The sequence below is a fragment of the Leucoraja erinacea genome, chromosome 10, assembly GCF_028641065.1.
Source record: "Leucoraja erinacea ecotype New England chromosome 10, Leri_hhj_1, whole genome shotgun sequence".
Lineage (NCBI taxonomy): Eukaryota > Metazoa > Chordata > Chondrichthyes > Rajiformes > Rajidae > Leucoraja > Leucoraja erinaceus.
Window position 1 is genome coordinate 33998120 of NC_073386.1, and position 22772 is coordinate 34020891.

At 42.1% G+C, this 22772-nt stretch overlaps 1 protein-coding gene across 2 annotated transcripts in view; it reads right to left on the bottom strand.

The window, feature by feature from the left end:
• lrrc7 (leucine rich repeat containing 7) overlaps positions 1-22772 on the bottom strand; it is a 368217-nt gene that overhangs the window by 344984 nt on the left and 461 nt on the right. The window lies entirely within an intron of this gene.

Genomic DNA, 22772 nt, shown 5'->3' on the forward strand with positions numbered 1-22772 from the left:
ACTGAAAATCAAAAAAAAAACCCCAGAAAATGCAGGAAAATACAGCAGGTTAATCAGTTTCTTTGGAAAGACAAACAGACAATGTTTCAAATTAAAAACATCGCATTTGAACAAGTTCAGAAAAACGAGACAGAAAAACAAGTTCATTTTACGTTGTAGTTGAACTTGTTTTTTCTCTCCCATCTAGTTCTGACGGTCTTTGACTTACAATGTTAAATCTGTCTTCCTTTCCACGGATTCTGCCTGATGTTAAGTGTTTCTAGCATTTTGTATTTCATTTTAAAATATTGATTTCACAAATGGTCACTTAGCAAATACATTTTTACATGCAAGATCCCACCACCTGTTCCTGTACCATTTTTATTGAATTCACCATATCCCATCACTTATTTATCAACAATTTTCATCAAACAGGACTTGTACCTAAAAATCATGTACCACCTCTAATCGTCACAAAGCATGATTGGAAGTTTAAAACCTACATACGTATGTTGTCAACAAATTAATATATCAGCCACTTCATCTTAACATATTACACACCATTCACTGACGCACTTTTTTTCTTGTTATAGAAGGCAACTCACAGCTAGAAACAGGCAGCATCACAAGCAGGAGACATGCAACTGCAGGTCCAAACCCCTATGGAGCATTATGACCAAGGTCATTCCTGAGGGCACATTCTTAGTTGGTACTGAAATCAAAGGTAAATGCATGTTTAACCTTTCCTTCCTCATTCCATTTATCCCTCATCCCACAGTCCCTACTCACTGGATAAATGTTGGTCTTGTTATACAATTTTTTATTTTACCTCTCCAGTCAATGCATCCTTTTTCACTTTCTGGGAATAAAGAACTCCAATCTGCCAATATTACAGAGGAGGAAAAAGATACTGATACTCATTTTGCAACACAACCCAGATACTGAACCTGCAGATAATTTGGCATGTAGGCTCGAGGCGATATCAACACAATGCAAGACATGTGTTGTAGCGAAGGTGAGAAATAAAGAATAACAAAGGTGTAAACTCGCCGAAAGATGAGTGTAATAATTCTGCAACAGAGGATTCAGATTGCAAATGTGCAAGGCTACAGAAAAAAAAGTTGATTATTGCATCTATTAATCTAATGCTTACTGCACCAAAAAAAAGGTTTTACCAAGAGAATTCATCATTGTCAAAGGGGAAGGATGCCAGCATCATGGCTTTTTGCAGCATTTAAGAGGGCCCTTCACTTGGCCATTTTCATCAATACACCTATGGATTTAATTGTGATGAGACATTTGTGGCAGTACTAGCAGCACATATCCATTGTCTGAGTGTTGCAATGAAAGCCTAGATTGCAATGCCAGAAATTCAGATGTGCCACAGTGGTTCTGGTACCCAGCATGCAAAAGAGCTTGCAAACCATCATATGTTACATAAAAATCTGCTCTCCTTAGGATCCTCTGAATATATGTCCTCCTGTGGAGTGTCAGGCTGCACGTTGTGCTCTAGTTTCTTATGTCTGAACTAGAATCTGAACATAAGACTAATATGCCATCTCCAAGCCATGGATGGCATTATATAGTAACATTTTGATGTCAGGGACTAAAAAAGTGTTCAGTTTTGAGGTTTTCTGCAACTTTCCTCTGTTTTTTAATCTGCTTCGTTAATTTTCTTTTGCTACATTGTATCTATCCATACATACACTGCGCTCTATTCATGCCCTCTCTGTACCAATAAAACACCAGCGCCTGCTACCTGCTTGTCTCCAATATTTCAGAAATAATAGTGTCCAAATTTTGGCAAAAAAAAAAGAAAATAATGATCTAATATTGATTCATTTGATCTTGTGAAAATACATTCAAAGGTTCAAAGGTCTGTTTATTGTCATGTGCACCAATTAAGGTACAGTGAAACTCGAATTACCAGGAATGATGAACTCTTACAAATTATAATTCTTGGGGGTTTTTTTGGCACAATCTGCACAATATTAAAATATAATTCCCCAAAATTAATCCACAGTTCCATTTTAAAGAATAGATGGATTTCTCTATTTGCTCTGTTAAGTTTATTGCAATCTGCTTTCCGCATAATTTCGGCTCTTTTCTGTGGTGCTTATTGCTGATTTTTTATCCCTGAAGTTTTCCATTAAATCTTAAAGTTACTGCTCCATGTGCTTACAGCACTGTGTAATAATTCTAAAATAAAATGTTGGCATTAATAAAAATGACAATGAATTTACAAGTTGCCGTCAAAAGCCATGCAGATCACTAACACCCTGCCGATGTATCATCCTTATTTGGTCTTGCCTAAATTCATCTCTCAATTACCCTTTTAAATAGTCTAGTAAGTTGCTCTGGCAGCAGCCATGTCAGCAGCGCGTTAATTTTTTTTCAACTTTTTTTTATTTTTTTTGTATGTTTTAAAGTATGTGTTTGATGTTTCTCGGTGCGTTTTGTGTGGGGGGGGTAAGGAGGAAACCGCTTCGGTCGCCTCCTCCATGGAGAGGTGACTTTTTCAAGGTCGCCTCCCCCATGGCCTAACATCAAGGATCGGCGCGGCCTTTCCCGGAGACGCGCTCGGGGCTTCAGCGGCGGGCGCAGCGTGGACTCTCGTCATGGAGCAGGTGAGCCCTCGCTGGCGCTCGCTGGAGGGGAGCGCTCCATTTCGCGGCGTCTACAGCCCGGGATCCCTCGTGGGGGACCCGGGGGGGGGGGGAAGAAGGAGCCACCACTGCCGGCCCGCAGCCAACTTCGACCGCGGGCCCGGCGTGAACTTAACATCACCCCTGGAGGGGAGCTTCGACCGCCGGCCCTGCAGTCTACGGTGCTTCTGGCTGCGGCGGAGACTTTAAATCTCGACCGCCGGCTTGCGGCCTACACCAACTTAAAGCCGCGGTCTCCGGTGAGGAAGAGCCGATCCTGGACTGACTCTGGACTCTGGTCCTGTCCACGGGGGGGAAATGGAGGAGGACTGGCCAAATTTTGTGTTTGTGTGATTTTTCTATTTGCGCAAAAATGGTACACGATAGCGCTACGGTTTTTTGCCACCTTACTCACCATTCTTCTGTGCTGTAAATCTAACAAGTTTTGTTCCGATCAGTGATATTTTTAAAGTTATTAAGGTTTAAAAATCTTAAAAACCACGCATGCGCAGATTGGTCTCCTCTCCTGTCAATCAGCACCACGCAGGTTGGTTTCCTCCCATCAGTCAATGCCACAGCCAGGACGGCGATGCCCCTTCCTGCACCATGGCCTCTCCCGCCCCACTCACAAACTACTCTCTCCCCTCCTCACAGTAACTTGTCTACCGTCTGCCCCACCACCGGTGGCGACTGCAGGGCGGGTTCTGTGGAGGCACTGGTCCCGACTCTCTCTCCCTCACCCCTCTCCCCCGCCCACCCTCTGCGGCAATGGTGGTCCCATCTACCCGTTCCCCCACGTGAATGGCTGCGACCATCCATCTCCTCAGCCGCCGCTGCGGTAACTCACCCTCACGGCCCTCTCGGAGGAGATTTTCTCCACAAGCTCGTCGAAACTCATGGTGCCCACCATGACAAACACCGACTCTATTCCCCCCTCCCGCATCCTAGCCCGGCCCTGCAGCGGCAACGAGCAGGCTGGCAGGTAGGCGTGTGGGCAGGGCGGGGATTGGCCGAGTGGCAGCAGCGGGCGGTCGGGCAGGATGGGGACGGGCTGTGAGGCGGCTGAGCTGGAGTGGGCAGTGGGAGGGAGGGATAGTCGGGTTGCAGGGTAGCTGGGCAGTTTGCGCGGAGTTTGAGTAGCTCACACACACACAATGCAAACTGGTCCAATTGTCAAGTCAATGGGATCTAAACCACAGCTAACAATGAATGACCTGTGGAGAAAGGAACTGCAGATGCTGCTTTTTATGGAGGGAGGGAGTAACTGAGGGTAGGGGGAAGGAGAGGGCCGGAGAGGTGAGGGAGGGGGGGGAGGAGAGGTGAAAGTTCCTGGGGTGAGGAGGGAGAGTGGCGGGATTGAGGGAGAGCGGGTAGGGAGGGAGGGGGGGGGGTGGGGGAGGTGAGGGGGAGGAGGGGGGGGGGGGGGATAGAGGGAGAGAGAGGAGGAAGTGGGAGAGGTAGGGAGTGGGGAGTAGAGGGAGAGGAGGGCAGTTCTGGAAGCCAGGGGGGGATAGTGGGGGGGATGGGGGGGAGGTGAGGAGTGGTGGGTAGAGGGATAGGAGGGGGGTAGGGAGGGGAGAGGAGTTATGGTGGGAGGGAAGGAGTGACAAGGAAGGGGAAAGGAGAGGGAGGGAGAAGTGGGGGAGGGGAGGGGAGGAAGAGAGGGGAAAGAAGAGGGAAGGTGAAAAGGAGGGGGAAGGAGTGCTGGGGGATATGGGGAAATGAGCCGCATCTTCGCAGTTGAGGGCTATGCGCGAGTGGTGGAATATTGCGTTGGGGGAACGGGTTGCGTTGGGGGAAACAGTTGAATGGTGGAAAATTGCGTTGGGGGAGTAGAATTAGTCTAGTAATAGTTAAATTAAGGAATGGTGCTATAGGAATAGAGAATTAAAAGAGTGGAGTGATTATAATGTATGATTGCAGATTCACTTCTGTGACTAGCACACAAAGCGCTCTGGGACAGCAGTTCCTTTATATTATCAACTCTGTTTGAGCTAGTGAACTAAATAAAGAGCACATCTAGAAGATCATCCTGAACTTTCATGCTCACCACTGAACTACAAAGTCAGCACTGACTTATATTTTATGAATCTGTTAGTTTTGTCTTACTGCTCAAAGCCTACACAATCCAAAATGCCAGGGCTTTAAACATTGGCATGAATGTGACTGCATAAAATGCCACTGTGCAGGTAAGATAGGAATAGTCTGTCCACAAAGTAGCTGAAAATAAATACAGAGAAACATTTAGAAGTATTTGAGGTAAGATTCCAGACGCAGCATTCAAGAGTTAATCAAGGGTAAAAATTAGAATATATTAAAAACAGACATCTTAAAGGAATGTTAAACATTTTTCTTACAATATTAATCATGTAAGAAAACCAATAACATGTAGGTTATTTGTAAACCAGCATCGGCAATTCCTTGCTACTACAGATTAATACCCCCACTGCAAAATCTCCTCAAGGTAAGCTTACTTTGAAGAAGTTCTCCTCCAGTCTGAAGAAGGGTCCTGACCTATCCATGTTCTCCAGGGGTGCTGCCTGACCTGGTGAACTAAATCAGCATTGTGTAATTTTTTAGGTCATTTTACGTTTATTTGGGTCACTCGCACCCATTCCTTTCTTCAAATTAATATATTTATTTTTCCTGTGTTTAGTTTAATTAAGCAACCAGGATTAGTACTGGTTAACTGACAGAAGGTTGCACTTCATTACTGGAATCTCTAGTCAAATTTTGGGGTTTAGTTGGTGAATCTAATAAAATGAGCAAATTTCAGACTTTTGCAGTTACAAAATCCCAACGTAAGTGACATTTATACTGAAAAACTTTGTTCATTTGTTAAAGAACAACCAGCATCTCCCAACAGGCTCTGACACGTTAATTCGTTTTCCGTCTCTAGAGTTTCTATCCAGCCTCTAACCTGTTCTTGTCATCGATCTACTAACGTGGTGACTGCATCAGGTTGGTTGTGGCCATTTAGAGTGGCTGCCAATGATGGTAATGCTGATGAACTGTCAATTGTACATATTTAGAATCTTGTTGAAGATAGATATCAAGTGGCCTATAAACCATTACTTCCTATAAGGAGAAACCAAGTAGCTGATGCAACAGCAATGCATCCAGTGTATCCCAAACAAATAATTTCCATGCTCGCTTCAAAAGATAGGACAACGGTGTACCTTCTCAGGTCCATGAGGCATCTGACAACACTGTGATCTCAGTTTCTGAGCCCAATGTCAGAAAATCTTTCACTAAGATGAACCCTTGGAGAGCATCTGGCCCTGATGCTGTACCTGGCTACATTCCTAAAACCTGCATGGATCAACTGGCTGGAGTATTTAGGGACATCTTCACTTCTACACCCCAAAGTCCCCATCTGCTTAAAGGTTGTCCATTATACCAGTGCCTTTGAAGGTCAAGGTGACATGCCTCGATGATTATCAACCCGTGGTACTCAAATTGTGAAGAAGTGCTTTGAGAAATTGGTTATGACGCATATTAACTTCTGTCTTACCAAGTACAATTGAAATATTTGCCGGCAACACCACCTTAGTAGGCTGGATTTCAAATAATGATGAGACCGAGTACAGGAAGGAGATTGAATGCCACGTAACCTGGTGACAAAACAACCACCTTTCCCCAGCACAGGAAAAATAAATATATTAATTTGAAAAAAGGAATGGGTGCGAGTGACCCAAATAAGCGTAAAATGACCTAAATGACCAGCAAGACAAATGAGATTGTGATCGTCTTTAGGAAGCAAAGTGGTACACATACATTGACAACACCGAAGTAGAGATGGTTGAAAGTTTCAAGTTCTTAGGAATAAATAACACCTGCAATATGTCGTGGACCAGACATATCAAAGTAATGGCCAAAAAAGCACACCAATGTCTCTACTTCCTCTGAAGGCTCTGAAATTCGGCATGTCCCCAACAACCCACACCAACTTCTACTTCAGATCTTTCATAGAAAACATGTGAACACTGTTATGGTCTGGTTACCTAGTATTACTGATAATTTATTGTATTGGTCATCATTGTATATTTATTTGTTTGTGTTGGGTCATTAATGTCCCTGTAAGCTTCAGCAGGTAAGAATGTCTAGGAAGGAACTGCCGTTGACAGACACAAAAAGCTGATGTAACTGAAGAAATCTCGACCAGAAACGTCACCTGTTCATTTTCTCCAGAAATGATGCCTGACCCGCTGAGTTACTCCAGCTTTTTATGTCTATCTTCAGCAAGTAAGAATGTAATTGTTCTGTTAAATTAAAAACTCACAACTGGTGTGTCAAGATTATTATTAGCCACACAGCATTCAGTTTGGAAGGCACTGAACGAAGGGGGCATGGGTTAGAAGGGGTAAGGGTTTTTTAGAGGTTCACTAAAATTAAAGAATTCAATGTTCATACTATTGGGCTGTAAGCTCCCCAAGTGGAATACGAGGTGCTGTTCCTCCAGTTTACGTCTAACCCCATTCAGCCAATGGAGGAGACCCAGGACAGAAATGTCAAGATGGAAATTGGAAGGGGCATTAAAAAATGGTTAGCAGCCAGGAGATCGAGTAGGTGTTGTGGACAAGCATAAGTGTTCTGCGAAATGGTCGCAGTGGAAACGCTTGGTCTCGCTTATGTACAGGAGGTCACATCACGAACACCAGATGCAGTAGATGAGGTTAGAGGAGGTGCCCATGAACCTCTGCCTCACCTGGGAACACTGCTGGGATCCCTGGATGGAGGTCAGGAAGGAGGTATAAGGACTGGTGTTACATCTCCTGCGGTTGCAAGATAAATTGCCTGGGAAGAGGGTGGTTTTTGAGGTAATTGACTGGGGAGAGGGTAATTTTGGCAGGAAGGGGTGAATGAACCAAGGAGTTGCACAGGGAGTGGTCTCTGTGGAAGGCAGAAAGGGGTGGAGATGGAAAGATGTGACGTTGAAGGTGATGGAAGTCAGAGGAATGATGAGCAGGATTTGGAGTCTGGTGAGGAGAAAGGTAAGGACCAGGTGAACTCTATCCTTGTTCCATCCGGGTGGTCGGTGCAAGAGCAGAACTATGGGAGGAGACGTGGGTGAGGGATCCTTCTATGACAGCCAGGGAGAAACTATGTTTAGTAAAGAAAGAGGACATCTCAGGTGCTCTAGAATGGAAAGCCTAATTTTGGGAGCAGATGTGGTGAAGATGGAGGAATTGAGAGTCGTGGCTACCATCTTTGGAAGAGGCAGGGTGGGAGGAAGTGTAGTCAAGAAAACTGAGAGTTGGCAGGTTTGAATCTAGATACATGTGGGAATTGGTAGGTTTGTATCCAGATAGCTGTGGGAAATGGTAATGGAATGGTTGCTTTTCATTCTCTGATGTCTATTGACCAGTTTTATCAAAGCTTGTGATAACATATTTCTCCAAATGCCTAATATCAGATGTCAATAACGGTTACACTTGCCTCCTCTCTAGACTTCAGCTATTTTGTTCCGTGGTTGCAGCCAAGTGGTAGCTCCCGTGACATCGTCATCATACAATGTTTGAGATTATATTTGGATTTGGGCAAGTATTAGGAGGTTTGGATTTGTTCTGATTTTAATATCAAGGACACTCCTTGATAATATTAGATAAAACATAATGTTACAATTGTATTGACACAGCATGATTTGAGCTGCAGGTTTCCAGCATTACAACTACGTTGTTGGGAACCCATCACCTTTTGGGATGGCAGGGACCTCAGGGGGAAGCTGACATGGATCATTAGTTAAACGTTTGTTGTTTGAAATGGTCTAGAAGCAGAGCGTGAAAAGAGGCCCCCTCGGCCCAACTTGCCCACACCAACAAGCATGCCCCATCTACAATAGTCCCCTGCCTGCCTGCCTGGCTCATATCCTTCTAAACCCATCCTATCCATGTACCTGTCCGATTATCTTTTAAAATTTGTGATAGTACCTGCCTCAACTACCTCCTCTGGCAGCTCATCCCATATACTCACCACCCTTTGTGTAAAAATGTGCCCCTCAGGTTCCTATTAAACCTTTCCCCCCTCACTTTAAACCTACTGTATGTCCTCTGGTTCCTGGTACCCCTACTCTGGGTAAAATACCGCAGAATAAAGTCCTAACCTGATCAGCCCCCCGCACCACATATATATATCTTATCCCTCAGAATACTCTTGAATACCACAGATGTTAGGCTCGCTGGTCATAGTTCCCAGGGGTTTCCTTACAACCTTCAAAATAGAGGCACAGCATTAGCCCCCCCTCCCGTCTTTCGGCACCTCACCCATATCTCTGTCATTTCTCAGATAGGGCACCTGCCATTTCTTCTCTAACTTCCCAGTGTCCTCGGATATATTTGATTTGGCCCAGGATATTTATCCAGCTTCATGTACCCCAAGACGTTCAGCACCTCCTCAAGTCACTTCCATTAACTGTCTCAAGTTCCCCAGTCTTCGCATCTTTCTCCAAAGTACAGAGGACAAATATTCATTAAAGACTTTGCCCATCTCCTTCGGCACCACACAGAGTTGATCAAAGATGATTTCTATCTAAGGGGCCCGATTCTCTCTCTAGTCACCCCCTTTCTATTAATATACATAACATCATTTGTCCCCTTAATATTATGTCAGAGCTATCTATTGCCCCCTTTTTGCCTTCCTGATTTCCTTCTTAAGTCTGCTCCTTAGTTCCCAAAACTCCTCCAAGGATACAGCTTTCTATACCTGTCCCATGTCTCCCACTTTTCCCTGACCAGAGCATCAATTTCTCTCGTCATCCAAGCTTCCTTACACCCACCAGCTTTGGCCTTCACTCTAACAAGAACATGCATGCCCTTAACTCGTAACCACACTTTTAAAAACATCCCACTGACCGGATGTTCCTTGGTGCAACCACCAACACCTCCCCTTCTCAATTTCCTAAGAGTAGATCTAGCTTTGCCCTCTCCCTTGTAGGGATATTGGTTCCCCTGCAGTTGAGGTGCATCCCATCGCTCTTGTACAGATTACCTCTGCCCCAGACGATATTCAAATGGTCCAAAATTCTGAATCCCTGCCCCTTGCACCTACTCCTCAACCACTCATTCATCTGTCCAATTTCCTGTTACTACCCTCACTAGCATGTGGCACAGGAAGCAATTCAGAGATCACTATGTTTTAGGTCCTTTTTTTAAAAAAAATTTTAAACCTTTTGCCTAACCCTATATTCATTATGCATGATGCCACCCCTTTTCCTACCGATGTCATTTGTGCCAACATGCACTACAACGTCTGGCTGCTCAACCCTACCCCTCGAGAATATCACGTAGCTGCTCCAAGGCATCCTGGACACTGGCACCAGGGAGGCAACACACCATCCTGGACTCTCAATTGCTGCCAAAGAATCTCACCCCAATTGGTACCACCCCAATTAAAGAGCCATCTACCACTATGGCTCAGCCTGACAGCACCTTTCCCCGATATGCCACAGAGCCAAGCTTGGTGTCAGATTCCTTCTAGCTTCTGCTATCTGACCAAACCTGACCACAGACTTGCTATTGAAGTCAAGAGTGTTTATTGCCATACTTTCCGAAACAGAACAATGAAATTCTTACTTGTAACAGATACACAAACATGGTACTATGTTTAGTTCTTCAGATAAGTCTATTGTACTTCGATGATCGAGAAATCTCCCTCTCCTCTAATTATCCACTTCCATAATCATTGGACATGATAGGACTACAGATCTTCGAACTGATCCATTAGGTATGATAATGTTTAGCAGTGCCCACTGATTCCGCACTTTAGCATATGTATATCCTGAGATATACTATAGGATCATACTATGCTGTATTTAAACATTATTGGATGTTCTTTAACTCTCATTGAACCAGAATTGATCCATTAGCTCAACAATACTAGTAGCATGCAAGATATACAGTAAAACCTCACTTATTTGGCACCTTCAGAATACTCGCACACAGATTCAGTAAGCTATTTCTTGGAAGAAGAGGGTTACCCTATCACAAACAATTACAAAAACAACCATGTTCTTTTAGGAAAACGACAAAGTGCTGGAATACCTCAGTGGGTCAAACAGCATACCTGGAGAACCTGTATAGGTGACGTTTTGGGTCGGGCTCTTCTTAAGACTGATTATTAGGGGTGGAAAGAAAGCTGGAAGAAAGGATGGGCAGGACATAGCAAGGCAAGGAATGTGAACACTGGCAAGGGAATTTTGATAGGTAGATCGTTGGACAAAGGCCACAGTTGAAAAAACCGGAGACAAAAGGATTTAAGAGTTGCGAATTGTGAAACCAGTGGTAGGAATGTAGGTGGAAGGGATGGGAGGGCCGGTGGAGTGATAGCGATGAGATTTGTTAAATGTCAAAAAGTAACATTTACAAGGATGTTGCCAGAACTTGAAGGCCTGAGCTATAGTGAGAGGTTGGGCAGGCTAGCACTTTATTCCTTGGAGCACAGGATGAGAGATGATCTTATAGATGTGTACACGATCATGAGGATAATAGATATATTAAATCCACAGAGTATTTTACCCAGAGGAGGGGAAACCTGGAGTATTGTGTTCAGTTTTGGGCCCCTAATTTGAGGAAGGACATTATTGCTATTGAGGGAGCGCAGCGTAGGTTTACAAGGTTAATTCCTGGGATGGCAGGACTGTCATATGCTGAGAGAATGGAGTGGCTGGGCTTGGAAACTCTGGAGTTTAGAAGGATGAGAGGGATCTTATTGAAACATATAAGATTATTAAGGGTTTGGACACACTAGAGGCAGGAAACATGTTCCTGAAGTTGGGAGAGTCCAGAACCAGGGGCCACTGTTTAAGAAAAAGGGGTAAGCCATTTAGAACAGAGATGAGGAAACACTTTTTCACACAGAGAGTTGTAAGTTTGTGGAATTCTATGCCTCAGAGGGCAGTGGAGGCCGGTTCTCTGGATACTTTCAAGAGAGAGCTAGATAGCTCTTAAAGATAGCAGAGTCAGTGGATATGGGGAGAAGGCAGGAACGGGGTACTGATTGGGGATGATCAGCCACAATCACATTGAATGGCAGTGCTGGCTCGAAGGGCCAAATGGCCCACTCTGCACCCATTATCTATTGAATCAAGAATCAGAGGACATAGGTTTAAGTTGATTGAATGGGAACCCGAGGGGCATCATTTTCACACAGAGGATGATGAGTATATGGAAAGAACTGCCAGAGAATGTAGTTGAGGCAGGTATTATAATAAATTTAAAAGACATTTGTTCCAGATTGTATATTCTTAATGCAGGTTTGTACTCCATTGTTTCATTGTACTTTTATTTCATTTCTGTGGTAGTTGTATGTACCGTTATTTATTTTGTGGGAAATGCAAAGAAAATATATATTTTGGTGGATATATTCTGTGGCTTTTACTATTTTCATTTCACACAGTATATTAAACATATTAATCAAACACTGTTTGAAAGCTGAATCAATTATATCACTTAATCATTCTAAAGGAAAGTGATTCAAGTTTAGGTTTAGTATAAATTGAAATGATCAAATGTCACTGTTCCAATACTGCAAGACAGGTTAAAGATACAAATGTGAATGTGCAGACTTACAAGTGGACAAACTAGAAATTTACATCCTACTTTCTGTTTTAAACGGTTGACAGAACTTCAAGCAAAAGTGTGGAAATACTACTGGAGGTGGAAAGGAAAACATGGCACACTGTTAAGAATTGGAAAGGCAGTGACAATTTCATAATTGTATTTATCTACCAATTAAGCTATTGCTTAATCATTAAACATCATCATCTCACTTTTGTGTAGGAAGGGACTGCAGATGCGGGTTTACACCGAAGATGGTCACAAAATGCTGAAGTAACTCAGTGGGACAGGCAGCATCTCAGGAGAGATGCTGCCTGTCCCACTGAGTTACGCCAGCATTTTGCGTCCATCATCTCATTTATCACAAGCTAATGGAAAGGCAGATAATGTCAAAGATGACCAAAGAACTGCTGAAGGCAGTTTACTACCTTGACCTTTACTGAATCTGGCTTCCGACCACCTCTTGCAAACAAAGGAACCATAAAAAAGGCTTCTTTCATTTTGAATGTCAAACTTTTGCTCATTCAACCAGATGCTTTTCTCTGCATCTGCACTTCAAAGCTTTTGGTTATGGTCCAACTGCTTCTTATACAATTTCTCCTTCTCCAAAAAGGCAATATACGTAATCTGCTATTGTTTTAAGGTTTTGTAAGTAGCATCTAATCTTGCAGAAATATTATGGATCTGTATTGATTCAAAATGACAACCTCCTCCAGAGGAATCTTCTAAAATGTTTTGAAATAAGTTAAATAGAAACTCTTCTTGTTCAATTCTATACACAAAATATATATTTTTGCTCTTCTATGACTGTCAAAATATCTACTGACTTCTTCTCAGAGCCAACTCAGGGTAACTTAGGTTCAGGTAAGTTCTCACCTTGCCTCTTAGATCATTAAATTGATATAATGGTATATTATATAATGGTATATTATACGGTATATTATATAATGGTATATTATATAATGGTATAATATGGTATATTATATAATGGTATATTATATAATGGTATATGGACACACAGATCCGTTTTGTAGTAAATGCCTACTATGTTCTGTCCGCTGAAGCAAAGCAAGAATTTCATTGTCCTATCAGGGACACATGACAATAAACTCACTTGAACTTGAGATTTACAAACATATGACTTCCGGTGGCGCTATGCTGGGGTAAAGCCACGCACCAGCTAGCTCCGAGAAAACCCGACTAAAAGGGGAGAAAAACAGGATGGGCCCGCTGAAACTTACCGGCAGCTTGTGTTGAGGGGTGAGTGACGCCATCAGATCGTGGCTCCGGACGTTTAAATGTCGGTAAGTCGCACACCCCCGTCGAAAACCATTACAAAACGAGGCCAGACTGAAGCCTCGGCCTCAATTTCAGCGCCGGCCCAAGAAGAGGCTTCTAAACAGCTTCCAAAGATAAAGCCAAGAAAAATCGGAATGGATGATTTTTGAAATATAGTTCAACTATGAAGGAGGAATTGAAGAATTTGAAGGCAGAAATATCAACTAACATCAGTAAAGAAATATCATCAGTGTTTAAAGGATTGAAGAAGAATTGTCATCTTTTCTCGGGGAAGGCTTATCCACTGTGAAGGACGAAATATGTGGAAAAATGAACGAACATATGGTGGAGGTAAATTCTAACTTTCAAAAGTTGAAACTCGAATTTAACAGCAAGTTGGATCTTATCGATACGGTGAATCAACATGGCCAGGCCATACGTGAATTGGAAACACTAGCCGAGTCAAGTGCTGATACAACAAACAGGGTATTAACGGCAACTCAGTGCTTATCTGAGTTATTAGGTAAAGTAACTGAAAAATGTATCGATTTAGAGGGACGCTGTAAACGTCAGAACTTAAGGATTGCTGGACTTACAGAGGGCACAGAGAAACATAAAAACCTCCACGATTTCACTGCTGAACTTCAACAACACATTTTACAACTGGATGTAAAACCTCTGCTAGACCGAGCACACAGAGCACCAAAAGCTCGGCCGCGTGCTCCCCCCCCCCCCCCCCCCCAAGACATCTGATATTGAAGGTGCACTACGATCATGTTTTAGAAGAGATTTTGGTGAAAATTGGCACCAATTGAAATTTAACATTCCAAGGCGACAACATTTGTATTTTCAGAGATCACTCTGCTGAGGTTGTTAAGCGAAGAGCACTTTTTAATGACACAAGAGCAATTCTCAGGAAGATACCAAACCTAAGATTTGGACTGCTGTACCCTGCCAAGTTGTGAGTCACCTACAAGAATACAGAAACCTTCTTTACTGATCACAAGAAAGCATTTGAATTCGCTCGGAAGACTGAAAGCTACGGAAGTTGTCAGATTTTTTTCCCACATTAGAGTGGTTCTCACTAACTACACTAACTGTAGTTTTAGTTTGGTTTTTTACCTTTCCGGCACACTTCTAACTCTGTACTCACTTATCTTATTTCTAATTTTTACCTCACCATTAAGAATTTTTTTTATTCAGGAGACACTTTCAGGAGAAAGATCAAATAGATCCAAAGCCCATCCATCCTACAGTCAGGTGGAATGCTGTGTTTAACGTGTTAAACCATTTACTTTTCTACAGACTATTTAACCCATAAGATGCAAGACACTACAATGAAAATTGGGGGTAAAGGAATTACATTCTGTAGTTGGAATGTCAAGGGCGTTAATGAACCAATTAAAAGAGGTAAAGTACTAACACATTTAAAATCACTAAAGGCTGATATAATGTTCCTTCAGGAAACCCATCATAAAAATGAAGCACATAATAGATTGAAAGCCAAATGGATTGACAAATCATACCATTCATTATTCTCTTATAAGTCAAGAGGGGTAGCTATCTTAATTCGTATGGGTATACCATTCAAACATATCTCATCTATCGTTGATAATGAAGGTAGATATGTTATATTAGTGGGTGAATTGCATTCAACAAGATTGACAGATCCCTATTTGGACAGATCGTCAACTCAAAAGAAAAGAAAATCCAAGACGTGTGAACTATTAAATTCATACATAAACAGTGCCAATATTAAAGATGTTTGGAGAATTGAAAATCCCTCAGGGCGAGAGTACTCACTTTATTCTCCAGTGCACAAAATTTACTCAAGAATTGATTATTTATGAGTGGATTCCAAACTTATACATATAACTCAAAATATCATAACATTATTTTTCCTGATCATTCTCCCTTTACTTTTATGGTAAAAGTACAAAGAATATTGGAGAAGCTGACACACTGGAAATTCCACAAACTCTAAATGGCAGGGCATGTTATGACTACCTCAACTCGCAGATGTAAATGTTTTGTCCAGGCGAATGACCTTCCAGACATATCTGGCACCCTTCTCTGGGACACATTTAAAGCAGGAGCGAGAGAGAGAGAGCGAGAGCGAGAGAGATTGGGCGCAAAAAGAACTGACAGATATTGAAGAGACCATCAGATCTCTGAAAAATGGGAAGACCCCTGGCTCCGACGGTTTGAACACTGAATTTTATCAAAAATTTAGTGACCTGGTCTCCCCACGTTTACAGACTTTATATAACTACGCTTTCAAACAACAGATATTGCCACAAACTCTGACTGAATCAACAATAACACATTCCAAAAAGAGATAAGGATCTTGAAGACCCTGGTTCGTATAGAGCCATAGCCCTTTTAGATCAGAAGATACTAGCTAAAATCCTAGCTCAGAATAAGTTTGGTGATCCGCAAGTTAATACATCCCGACCAATCAGGTTTTATCCCAAAACGATATTCATTCTATAATCTGAGACGTTTGTTTAATATAATATATTCAAATGGAATATTAAATGAAGATTCAGCAATCATTTTGTTAGACGCTGAAATAGCATTTGATCAGGTGGAATGGCCCTACCTTTTTTCTGTGATGGAAACATTTCATCTCGGTGAAAACTTCTGTTCATAGGTGAAACTCCTATATACAAGCCCAACAGCTAGAATATTGACAAATCAAATGTTGTCACCCAAATTGCATTTATCCAGAGGTTGTAGACACTTTCCCCGCTCTTATTTGCCCTTGTTATAGAACCACTCGCAGAGAGTATTAGATCCCACTCAGAAATTCATGGATATAACACTAAACATAGAGTTAACACCATTTCTTTATATGCAGACGATGTATTATTTACATCACAAACCCAGAAATTAGCATTCCGAGTATTAAATCTCATAACTCAATTCGGTACATTCTCAGGATATAGAATTGGAATAAAAGTGAAATTATGCCAATAATGGAACAAAATCTGTGGAATTCTCTGCCACAGAAGGTAGTTGGGGCCAGTTCATTGGCTATATTTAAGATGTGGCCCTTGTGGCTAAAGGGATCTGGGGGTATGGAGAGAAGGCAGGTACAGGATACTGAGTTGGATGATCAGCCATGATCATATTGAATGGCGGTGCAGGCTCCTACTCCTGCACCTATTTCCTATGTTTCTAAAACCCATTTATACTTCAACAGTATCCTTTTAAAATTGCCTATGAAAAGTTTAAATACCTTGGAATCTATGTGACCAAGAAATATACTTCTTTATTCAAATCAAATTTTACTCTTTTACTTACTAAATTGCACAGAAACATCCAATATTGGAAAACACTTCCCATCTCATTAGTTGGTAGAATTAATGCTATAAAGATGATTTTTCTCCCACAATTCCGATATATCTTCCAAAAAAAATTATTCAAAAAAATTGATTAAACTGTTACAAATTGTATTTGGGATTATAAGAACCACAGAATAAATAAAAGACACCTATGCAAGTCCAAACTTAATGGAGGATTAGCTTTACCAAACTTTCTATTTAATTACTGGGCAGTTAATATTAAAAATATAACTTTCTGGCTGGATGACATTGATCAACAGCCAGACTGGCCAAAAAGGAAGAAAGATTCTAAGGGGAGTAGGAGGCAACCATGGCTGACAAGAGAAGGTAGGGATAGAATAAAACTAAAAGAAAAGATGTATTACACAGTAAAGAGTAGCCAGAAGCCAGAGGGTTGGGAAACTTTCATGGGACAACAGAAGGACACAAAACAGGCAATACGGGCTGAAAAGATGAAGTACGAAGGGAAGCTGGTCAATAATATAAAGAAGGACAATAAAAGCTTCTTTAGATATGTTAAGGGAAAAAGAGTAGCAGAGTCAAATGTGGCTCCCTTGAAGGCAGACACGGGTGAAATTATTTAAGAAGGAACTGCAGATGCTGGAAAATCGAAGGTACACAAAAAAGCTGGAGAAACTCAGCGGGTGCAGCAGCATCTATGGAGCGAAGGAAATAGGCAATGTTTCGGGCCGAAACCCTTCTTCAGAAATTATTATGGATAACAAGGAAATGGCAGAAGAGTTGAACAGGTACTGCAGATCTGTCTTCACTAAGGAAGGCACAAACAATCTCCCAGATGTACTGGAGTACAGAGGATCTAAGGGGGCATAGGATCTGAAAGAAATTTTCATTAGGCGAGAAATAGTATTGGTTAGGCTAATGGCACTGAAGGATGATAAATCCCCTGGGCCTGATGGTCTGCATCCCAGGGTCCTCAGGGAGGAGGCTCTAGAAATAGTGGACACATTGGTAATCATTTTCCAATGTTCAATAGATTCAGGATCAGTTTGGAGTATAGCTAATGGTATCCCACTTTTCAAGAAAGGAGCGAGAGAGAAAACGGGAAATTATAGACCAGTTAGCCTGATTTTGGTGGTGGGAAAGATGCTGGAGTCAATTATTAAAGAGGTTATAATGGGGCATTTGGATAGCAGTAAAACAATTAGTCCAAGTTAACATGGATTTATGAAAGGGAAATCATGCTCGACTAATCTTCTGAAATTTTTTGAGGGTGAGACAAGTAAAATGGATGAAGGGGTGCCAGTGGATGTCGTGTATTTAGACTTTCAAAAAGCCTTTGATAAGGTCCCGCACTGGAGACTGGTGACTAAAATTAGAGCACATGGTATTGGGGGTAGGGTGTTGACATGGATAGAAAATTGGTTGGCAGACAGGAAGCAAAGAGTAGGAGTGAATGGGTCCTTTTCAGAATCGCAGGCAGTGGCGAGTGAAGTGCCGCAAGACTCGGTGTTGGGCCCGCAACTGTTTACCATATATATTAATGATTTGGAAGAGAGAATTAGGAGCAACACTAGCAGGTTTGCGGATGACACAAAGCTGGGTGGCAGTGTGAACTGTAAAGGGGATGTTAGGAGGTTGCAGGGTGACCTGGACAGGTTGAGTGAGTGGGCAGACAAGTGGCAGATGCAGTGTAATATAGATAAATGTGAGATCCATTTCGGCAGCAAAATCAAGGGGGCAGATTATTATCTCAATGGGGTTAGGTTGGGTAAGGGGGAGGTGCAGTGAGACCTGGGCATCCTTGTACACCAGTCACTGAAAGTTGGCGTGCAGGCAGTGAAAAAAGCTAATGGAATGTTGGCCTTCATAACAAGAGGATTTCAGTATAGGAGTAAAGAGGTTCTTCTGCAGTTGTAGAGCTCTAGTGAGACCACATCTGGAGTATTGTGTACAGTTTTGGTCTCCTAATCTGAGGAAGGACATCCTTGTGATTGAGGCAGTGCAGCGTAGGTTCACGAGATTGATCCCTGGGATGGCGGGACAGTCATATGAGGAAAGATTGAAAAGACTAGGCTTGTATTCACTGGATTTTAGAAGGATGAGGGTGATCTTATAGAAACGTATAAAATTATAAAAGGACTGGACAAGCTAGATGCAGGAAAAATGTTCCCAATGTTGGGCGAGTCCAGAACCAGGGGCCACAGTCTTAGAATAAAGGGGAAGCCATTCAAGACTGTGTTGAGAAAAAAAACGTTTTCACCCAGAGAGTTGTGAATTTGTGGAATTCCCTGCCACAGAGGGCAGTGGAGTCCAAGTCACTGGATGGATTTAAGCGAGAGTTAGATAGAGCTCTAGGGGCTAGTGGAAACAAGGGATATGGGGAGAAGGCAGGCACAGGTTATTGATTGGGGACGATCAGCCATGATTACAATGAATGGCGGTGCTGGCTCGAAGGGCCGAATGGCCTCCTCCTGCACCTATTTTCTATGTTTCTAACTACAAGCCAGTGAGCTTGCCATCAGTGATGGGTAAGTTGTTGGAGGGGATTCTTAGGAACAGGATCCAACAGCATTTGGATAGGTATGAACTGATAAGGGATAATCAGCATAGCTTCGTGCATGGGAGATCATGTCTCACAAATTGTTTTTTTTTATTTTTTAAAAAGAGGTCACCTAGAGAATTCCTGAGGGTATGGCAGTGAATGTTATCTACATGGACTTTAGCAATGCCTTTGACAAGGTCCCGCATGGTATGCTTGTCGGGAAGTTTAGATTACATGGAAACCAAGGCAACCTACCCAGTAGGATTAAAAATTGGCTTGGTGGAAGCAGTCAAGGGGTAATTGTGGAGGGTTGTTTTTCTGTTTGGGGGCCTGTGACTAGTGGTGTACTGCAGGGTCGGTGCTGGGTCATTAATGCTTGTTATCTATGATAACGATTTGAATGGCAATAGACAATAGACAATAGGTGCAGGAGTAGGCCATTCGGCCCTTCGAGCCAGCATCGCCATTCAATGTGACCATGGCTGATCATCCCCAATCAGTACCCCGTTCCTGCCTTCTCCCCATATCCCCTGACTCCGCTATTTTTAAGAGCCCTATCCTAGCTGTCTCTTGAAATCATCCAGAGAACCTGCCACCACCGCCCTCCGAGGCGGAGAATTCCACAGACTCACAACTCTCTGTGAGGAAAAAGTGTTTCCTCGTCTCCGTTCTAAATGGCTTACTCCTTATTCTTAAACTGTGGCCCCTGGTTCTGGACTCCCCCAACATCGGGAACATGTTTCCTGCCTCCAGCGTGTCCAAACCTTTAACAATCTTATGTTTCAATAAGATACCCTCTCATCCTTCTGAACTTCACAGTTTACAAACCCAGCAGCTCCATTCTCCCAGCATATGACAGTCAATGTAGTTAATATTACTAGTAGATTTGCAAATGGCACCATAAATGATGGTATAGTGGACAGTAAGGAAGGATATCTAAGTTTACAGCAGCATTTAGGTCACTTGACAAGATGGGCCATGGAATGTCAATTGGAATTTAACTCTAACAAGTTACAGGTGTTGCAAACCAGGGCAGGACCTACACAGTAAATGGTAGAGCCCTGGAGGGTGTTGCAGAACAGAAGTCAGGAAGTACAAGTGCATGGGTCTCTAAAATGTGACGAGTCAGGTGGAAAGTGTGGTGAAGATATTTGATGCCTTCATTGGAAATGTATTGAGTACAAACGATGGGATATCACGATACAGCTGAGCAAGTCGTTGGTGAGATCACATTTGCAGAACTATGTGAAATCCTAGTCGCCCAGCTATAGGATGTCATTACATTGAATAGAGTGCAGAAGAGATTCACCAGGATGTTACCTGGGCTTGCAGGTTTAAGTTACAGGGAGAGGTTGGCTAGGCTAGGACTTTATCGTTGGAATGTAGGAGACTGTCGCATACAAGATCATGAGTGCGTGGATAAAGCAAAACTCACTTTTTCCTCTTTTTTTCAAGATTAAGGATGTTTAAACTATAGTGCATAGATTTAAGGTGAGAGTGGAGAGATGCAAGAGGAAGTTCAGGAGCAACCTTTTCACTCAGAGAGGAATATCTCGAATGAGCTGCCAGAGGAAGCTATGGAAGCAGATAAAATTATGACTTTTATAAAACATTTAAACTGATATACTAATTGGAAGGTTTTAGAGGGCTATGGGCCAAATCCAGGCAAATGGGACTAGCCCAGTATGCCAACTTAGTCAGTATGAACAAGGTGGGCTGAAGGGCCCGTTTCCATGCTGTACCTCTCTATGACTCTCGGTGTACACCCTACCAAGCACCTCAACATTCTTTTCTGCTACTCCAAAAGTATTCTGTTCATAGGTAGCCTTCAGAGTGCAGCATCCATGTCTTATTAAAGTCAAGCTCCAGTGTACTTCCACCAAGAACAAAGGCAGCTTGCAAGTCACATGCACCTCCAAACTGGGAAATAGATCATCATTGTTCCTTTGTTGTCATTTGGTCTAAACCTGGAATTTCCTACACACCAACATTATGGGCTAGTCTTCAGCAGTAAAAGAGCAATAACTCAAGAAGATGGCTCTTCACAGCAACCAACTGGGTATAAGCAGTATATGCTAGCCTTGCCATCTCAATAATTTGTATAAAACTCGTTATTTTAGGGATCTTCGTTTATCAAAAATAAAGAAAACCTATAGATGTACACACACACTCCCTTCGTAAGTATTTAATTAGCTGTGAAGCATTCTAACTATATCTCTAATTATGAAAGATGCCTTAGCCATAAATGCAGCTCTCAATCAAATCATCAGCATGAATGTATGCCTCTGGGCAAGAACAAACAGAACATTAATAAATTCTTGATTCTGTTAACTACATTGTAACTTTGAAGTGCACATTAATATGTGGCAGGTAATTGCTGAATGATATTTGGATACAGTGATACCTCTAGTCAAATGTCATGCAACAACCACCTCTTAGGTTTAAACACACAGAAAGATGGCAACTTCAAAATCAGTGTTGAGGTTCTACTAGATTCTACTAGATCATCTTGGCTCAGAAACAGGTGGCTAATTATGTTGCACAATTATTTCACCACACAACCTACTCTGAGGCAGATTTGACTGTGTTCAGATACATTGTTCTAATTGATACAATTCTCCACATAAGAATCAACCACATTTTATATTGTACAATATTTATTGAATATTGAACTGCTAGAATATAGAATATGAAGTACTTGGCAACTACAATTTGATATTGTAAATATCCATGTCCAGTAATTATTGTATCTAGATCATTTTTCTGACATATGTAATAAAATATAATTGATTTTAAAATCATATTTGCCACTTGCCGTAACAGACTGAATGGCCTTATATCTAAATCCAAGTTGCAAAACCAACAGTGGGAGTGTGTTATTTGAAGCCTACATAGCCCACATTAGCAGTGCGGGAGCTCATAGTGAATTTTCAGTGAAACAAGTAGAAACCCTACACCACGAAGCAAACATGCAGTGTGTGTGTGGGTGGACAAACGAAATGAACCAACAGTGGTTGTACATAAATACCTCTGTAATTAGTGCTCAAAAAATTAATTCCAATTGTACTGCCGTCATTATAAATAACGCAAAAACATTTCTAATCTAGATTAAATAGATGGTAAAGAAGAAAACGCAATGGGGGACGGAACCAAGAAAATGTACAGTACCGCGTTGCCATGGCATACCCTCCCAGTATCTGACAAGTCTCTGAATTACTTAAATTTGACTATCACGGCCATATTACAAAAAAAACGTATTAATTTCTCGCATATTAAAACAGTAGATGGAATTTTAATATTTATTAAACATGTTCATAGTTTATATTCTCGCAAAATTCTAAGGCAGAAATTCAGCAAACAGACCAAAGGATCACGACAGCATTAGCTAATTCGTGGACCCACACTCGGTTACAGACTACGATCTCCCTGTAGTTGCTCGAGTCCCCGATTCCCCATACAAGATACG